Below are 7670 nucleotides of genomic sequence, written 5' to 3' on the forward strand. Positions count from 1 at the left end.
GGTCCTGGCTGTTTCTTGTGTTGTATTGTTGGTTTCCAGATTTCTAAGTCAATCTGAAGGTTTTTTCTAAGTAACACGACTTGCATCGTAAGTACTTTTTTAGTAAAAAGTTGTAGTAAAGAGTTACTGGTCTTGCATTAGATATAACCACTTTATATTGTTTTTGGTTATCCCAAGCAAACTGCTTGACTTCTGCCGCTCTCTCTCTGTCTCTCTCTCTTTTATTTTTTTCTTTTTGAGACAGTCTCACTCTGTCACCCAGGCTGGAGAGCAGTGGTGTTATCTCAGTTCACGGTAGCCTAAACCTCACGGCCTCAAGCAATCCTCCCTCCTCAGTCTCCCGAGTAACTGGGATTACAGAAGCACACCACCATGCTAGGCTAATTTTCAAAAAAATCTTTTGTAAAGACGGAGTTTCACTACGTTGCCCAAGCTGGTCACAAACTCCTGGGCTCCAGCAATTCTCCTGCCTCAGCTTCCCAAAGCACTGGGATTACAGGCATGAGCCATTGCACCCAGCCTGTTTTCTCTATTTTATAGCTAACCGCAATACTAATAACAGCTAAAATTAATTGAGCACTTACTTTGTAGCATGTATTGTGTTAAACATTAATTCAAACATTACCTAATATAATCATCATGGTACTTTGATACTTTGTGATAGTTTTTACCTCTGTGAATACCAAGAAAGAAGCAATTGTTTAAAAGCAGGAAAATCCCTGAAATTGAGGAGGCATGTGTTCCAACCCCAGGTCGGCTACTTACCAGCTATATGACCTCTGGAAAAACATATACAGCAAGTCCTCACTTCACATTGTTGACATATTCTTGGAAACTGAAACTTTAAGTGAAATGACCTATAATGAAACCAGTTTTACCGTAGGTTAATTGATATAAAAAAGGTAAGTTCTTATGGCATATTTCTGATCACAAACATATCACCAAACATCAAAATGAATACCCAAAACACTTCTAACATTAAACATTGAAATAAATGTGAGCTACACATATATTTAAGAAAGATTAAAGGCCAGGCATGATGGCCTGTGCCTGTAATCCCAGCACTTTGGGAGGCCAAGGCAGGAGGATCACTTGAGGCCAGGAGTTCGAAATCAGCCTGGACAACCTAATAGTCCACTTCTCTGCAAAAATAAAAATAAAAAACAAATTACCCAGGCATGGTGGTGTGCACCTATAGTCCCAGCTACTCAGGAATCCAAGGCAGAAGAATTGCTTAAGCCCAGGAGGTCAAGACAGCAGTGAGCTATGATCATGCCACTGCACTCTACTAGCCTGGGCAACAGAGCAAGACTCTGTCTCAGTTAATAATTAATTAATCAGTAAGGTCATTATTTACCCACTTATTCATAACAGTTCATGGTCTCGGGTGATCACAGCCTATCACAGCAGCTCAGGGAACCAGATGGGAACCAACCCTGAACAGGACCCTGGACAGCATGCCATCTCATTGGAGGGTACACTCACACACACCCGCACTCACTCAGACTGGGACCATTTGGACACAGCAATGAACTGAACATATGCATTTTGGGGTTGTGGGGGGAGACATGAGGGTCCTGATAAAACCCACATAGACATCAGGAGAGCATGCAAATTCCATAAACACAGTGGCCCTGGCGGGAATCAATTTTTTCATCATCAATGTTATAAGGAAATAACAGTGAAAGAAACAAAGTTATTTGAGGACCTGCTTATCATAAATAGAATAAAATCAATTTCCTGAACTGGAAAATGCAGATAATAGTCTCTGATAAGTAGCTTAGGCAGGTAAAAATACCTAAAATAATAAAGCAGAACATACAGCTGTGTGTCTGGTATGTTTCGGAGGCCCAATGTTTTCCGTTGGGTTTATTTACCAGTACTTTAGTCCACTTGAATACTTAGTTCACATAATCCTGAAAATACAATTGAGAATTTTATTCTCTGCTTAATTACCAGGGTTGATGTTGTGGATCTAATGAAATAATGCATATGAAATGACTTGAATATTGCAAAGTACCATACACATGTAACTGTTGTTATGATTTTCCTTGCAACTTAGGTGGAAGCTATTTCCTATTTCAAAACTTTATGATCGGGGAAAAGTAATCCCAAAGGACCTAGAAATAAGTCCTATGCAGTCAAAACATGAGAAAATGGTTGTAATTTTACTCAGACACTATCAAGATTCAACAACCTGCATATGTGAGCAATGTTTCTTAGAAAGGCTCAGAACACTTTACCATTTTCTGTTGTGTTCACCACCTAGAAAAAAAAAAAACAGATTTCAGAAGAGATTTCTGCAATTTAAGGAAGAATTTCTAAGACTGTCAAGGTGATAAAACCCCAGCAAGGATTATTGAATTAAGTTCTTGAGACTCCTTCCCAGGAGAACTTCAAGATGAGAACAGGCATCTATCTGTCCTACATGGCTTAGATATTTAACTGCTGGAGGGCAAGTTAAAGGCTTCCTGCCAGACTAGATGAGTCATCAAGGTCCCTTCTAGCTCATTCATTTCTTATTCACCAATTATATTCCAACTGACAACCTTCCAGTTTTTTAAAGGGACTCACCATATTTCTTAAATTACAACTCATTGCTAAACTTTAAAATCATTGCCATTGATTACACTTTATATAGGATACACACAAAATAGATGTAATGATCTGTAGCTGGATTTAACCTACAGCTTGTGGGTTAATGTGTAGGGAGAGTGGGAAAGGTGACTCTATCTGATGATTCATTACATGTAGAAATTCCATGATATAAAACCTGAAATGACAGAAACCATTGCCATCCCATGATAATAATTTTCTTGGGGTTTACTTTGTGGTTCAATGTCCAGGTCAGACATGATGACATTTTAGCAGGGATTTTTTTGTGTTTGGAATATTTTCTTTGTTGTTTTTTTTTCTTACTTTCATAACTAATTTCCCTTGAAAGGGTATGACTTGGATCTGACTTGTTCTGAATTTTACGCTACAATAAAACATGTTAGGGAGAAACTTCTGTGTCTCTGACAGCCTGTCCTCTAAAAGACATCTCAACATGTGAATTGATGAACCAAAATGCCACAACCCTGAGAAGAAATTAACTCAGAGTTATTCATCTTCGAAATCCATGTCTTAGGTGGTTTCCATGGTGACTCCCTGGCTAGCAGCATCTTTGTCTACCAGATGTCTTATTGTTCAACAGCTCATCTGTCTTCAGAGTTTAAGGTTTGAAAACTGAAGTCCAAGCAGAACACTTTCTCTAAATGTCACAGAGAAGGGGGAAAAAGACAATAAAATCATTAGAATGTTTAACGGACATAAGATGGGAATGGCGAGCAGAGACATTGTTCTGCCATGGTCCAAATCAGTGCATGAGAAATGATTTAGGTTTTCATTGGGTTCTGAGGGCATAAATATGTTATAATAATGAAAGAAGGCTTAATTATACTTAAAACAGAACTCCTACTCACTTGGCAAATTTTATCTCCCTATTGGCTCCATGATATATTAGTTCACATGGTAAGCCACTTACTTCTATCAAGTCCTGATTGTTGCAAGACAATCTGCAAGTTGATATATGAAAGTAACTTCAATTCAGAGGCTTTTTTTTTCTTGAAGAAATGAGAGTAAGTGGCTGCTAAAAAGACTGTACTTATATATTGGCTTCCACGTCTAAAGTTCTGAAAACATCCTGGAACAAAGTCACTCACTCTGTTATGTTTTAATTCGGTACCAATTATGACTGGCCATGCTTCAACATTGTATTCCAGAATGAGAAAACAAGCAACAGTAATGATAACCAAAAAGGTTGGAAGCAGTGTAGGGCCAGGTGTGAAGTTGAAGAAAAAGGCTGAAAACCAAAGCTCTGATCCTAGGGTTCCTGTTCAGTGAAGTGCCTGGTTTGTGTGAAGGCAAGCTGGAAAGAGCCATGCTAGGCTGGGCTCACTTGTCCACATTCCTCATGGAACAGCCAAGGAAACTAAGATCTAGTGAGAGAAGTAAATTATTCAAGGTGACAAAAATTGGTTGTGTGACTGAAATCAGACTTAGGATCAGTGATTTCCCAGTTCACGTAGGTGGAAATAGGTGATAGAGGTTAAGTGATTTGTACAATATTACCCAGATCTCTAGAATGTAGTTTTCAAAACCAGGCCCATAAACTGTAGTTCTGTTTTGCTTTTGAATGATCACCAGCATTGACTAGTAAACCTCTCTCCCAACCTACTCCACCCCAAATTGTCTTTTCCTTGTTCTTGGAGCCGACTTTGAAACTCAACCCCTTTCATGCTGAGCTAAATATCAAATATGTGAAAGATGATAACATCCACTAACTATGTTTAAAAGACAAGTTTCAATTTCACTGACTTTCTAGCCACTGCTACCTGTTAAGTCAATTGCACAAGAGGGATTTGCCAACCGTCTACCATGTATGTGTAGGGAGGGCATGGTGCAGAGCAAGACCATGTACAAAACAGTCATCGCCCCCTCAGAAAGTTGACACTCTAGCTGATAGAAAAATGAACTGTCCCATAACAAGATGGAATGGTATGCTGTCCCCATATTACAACCTCATGTGAAAAGATAACACAGTTTGCTAAGAGTTTTTCATGGAAGATCAAACTAAGAAGAGATAAATTTCAGCTAGAGTAAGAAAGAGAAGACGGTGGGAAACAATGAACGACATTAGATCCTGGAAGAGGAACTGCATTTGGGAGGAAGAAAGGAGAGTAAGGAATATTTTTATCTATAAACTTGAGATGCTTACCTCATAGGGTTATGATGAGAATTAATTCGGAAAATTATATAAACCATTTAGCACCTTGCTTATCATGTTAAAAAATCATGTAAAAATAAATGTCATTTTTATTATTTAATGATCCATACAGAGTTGGGGTGGAAAGAATATTATAGAAAGAATCTAAAGTTCTTGGTTCTTAATCCAGTAGCAAAGAGAGTAAAATATGAAAATCATCTACTATTGCAGGATTTATTTTATCATTGATGAAATGAAAGATTTAGCTAAAATGATCTCTGGGATCCATTTTCACTCATAAATTCTATGATTCTGGGACACCAAATAAATGTTTTATTCATCTATATTTGCCCACAATATGCATTTTTTACACCCACAGGGAATTTTTTCTGAATTGTGGACTCAGAACCAGTTAAGTGCATGACTGACACAACACATGAACTTTGAACAATTACATTCAAACATCAGGACAGTCTTTGTTAACATCACCAACTCTCTTCCTTATTACCAGTAAGTTTTTTTTAATTCGCTGTGTAAGAGCGATTAATTCACATTTCTTATAAAGTTGTACAATACAAATTGCATAAGAAAATAAATGACTCTTTTCTATTACTTGGTGGAAAAAGTTGATTTATAGTCCCTGAGAGAAAGAACTAAGGAAGAGAGTTAAAATTCCATTTACTATATGAGATTTTTAAAAATCTAGCATTCATGCATGTTGCAAAAATACTAAGTATCTCAAATAATGTGTGAGATTCTCCTTAGAGGTAAGGTTTTATATTGTCAAGACATTTTTTCTTTTATTTTTTCTATTGAGTAACTGTCTTTATGCTTTACTTGTACCTCATACTATAAATTAAAAGATTAGTGTTTGGTGTCATTGCATTAATGAAGATTATTATTTACAACAATAGCTAGAAAGTGACTGGAGGTTTAAGTCCAGTAACTTGAGCAATTAAAACCCTTGTAGATTCCTATGAGGTTTAAAAAATACATGCTGTTAAGGGAAACCTATGTACTCAAGAAAGAGAGTTATTGCTAGTGTACCTTCTTCAGGAAACCAAAAATGTCTCTCATCAAAAACTGCTTCTGGAAAAGACTGGAGTTTTATTAACATCTTAGTATAGATTTCAAGAAATGAATCTCTTCTCCTAACAACTAGATTTCAACCCTCTTTTCAGATTCTCTAACCATAAAAACTAAACATCATAAAATAATTGAAGACTAATTGATAATTATAATGAACACCTGCCATTTTACCCACCTACTCTTTCTCTTTTTCTCATGCATTTCTCTTCTCTCTGTAGAAGTAAAAGCACTTTATTTTATTTATTTTATTATTTTATTTTATTTTATTTTATTTTTATTTTATTTATTTTATTTTGGAGACAAGAGTCTCGCTGTCGCCCAGGCTGGAGTGCAGTGGTGCGATCTCGGCTCACTGCAAGCTCCGCCTCCCGGGTTCAAGCCATTCTCCTACCTCAGCCTCCCGAGTAGCTGGGACTACAGGCGCCGCCACCACATCCGGCTAATTTTTTGTATTTTTAGTAGAGACGGGGTTTCACCGTGTTAGCCAGGATGGTCTCGATCTCCTGACCTCGTGATCCCCCCACCTCGGCCTCCCAAAGTGCTGGGATTACAGGCGTGAGCCACCGCGCCCGGGCAAGCACTTAATTTTCTCTGGGGAACTGCCCCTCTATGTTTCAGTGTATCCCTTTTGGAAATGTCAACTGCAGTGACTTGCCTCTTCATCCTAACTTCTGGCCAATCAGTGTGGGCTATTGACCTAAACATGAATGATGACACTTGTTTTCCCTGAAAGTTGGGTCTTGAGCAAAGTGACACACAATTAAAAATCTGGATGGAGAGTTATTTTGGGTTTTGAGACTGCCAAAGACTTCCTGCAATGAAGATCTGCACTCTGACCTTCTGAGCTGCTTTGGTTCCCATCTTTCCTGTGGCTGGGTCCCTCCCTCTCTCTGTTTTTCCTGTGAGCACAGATGACTACATTGGTGAATTCTATCAAACATTTAAAGAAGACGTAATACCAGTTGTAACTGTATTCGGACAACACAGTGTATGTGAACATTTCCCACCTCATTTGATAAGGTCATTATATCAGATATTAAAGGGGAGAGAAATACATATACTTTCTGCTATATATAAAAATAAACCTTTTTTTATATATAGTGTTGATAAACAGATATAAATATATGTACTATAATATAGATATAAAAGAAAAAACTACATACCAATATCACTCATGAACATAGATACAAATTTTTTTTAAAATTATAAGCACATAGTATCTACAGATATATATATATCATAAATATATCTATGGAATATATGGAATAATGCACTATAACCAAACAAAAAATGCAAGATTGAATATTTTAAATTCAGTCAATGTAATCACCCCATTAACAAAAAAAAGAGAGAAAAACCATATTATTTGAATAGATGCTAAAAAAAGCATTTGATAAAATTCAACACATATTTATACTTGTGAGGCTAAGGAATGTCCTTGGATGCTAATCCACCATGTTGATTTCTGATTAACCTCTGTTCTGGGAATGCTTTTCAGCTTTCTACTTTATCTACTATTACCGTAAATCCTATGCTTCTGTCAAAACAACCTTGACCATAAGACTACAAGTCCTTCCCTCAGGCAGATTCACATAACTTTCTTGCCTTTTCTTGGGGAGTTGACTTCAGTTGCCCTGCACGTTTCTTGTCTATGATATATAAGCCCTGGATCTTGGTGGTAAGCACATGGATCCATGAACTGGTCTCTCGGCTGCCCTAGACTATTGCTTCTGCTTGTAAATCTGTATTCAAGGTTTCTGAGAAACTGGGAATGTCGGGCTCTTTCTTTGTCCCCACAGCTTCCTTGGCCTTTTGGGGGAAGGTTTGCATATGC

The sequence above is a fragment of the Pan paniscus genome, chromosome 2 (assembly GCF_029289425.2).
Source record: "Pan paniscus chromosome 2, NHGRI_mPanPan1-v2.0_pri, whole genome shotgun sequence".
Classification (NCBI taxonomy): Eukaryota; Metazoa; Chordata; class Mammalia; order Primates; family Hominidae; genus Pan; species Pan paniscus.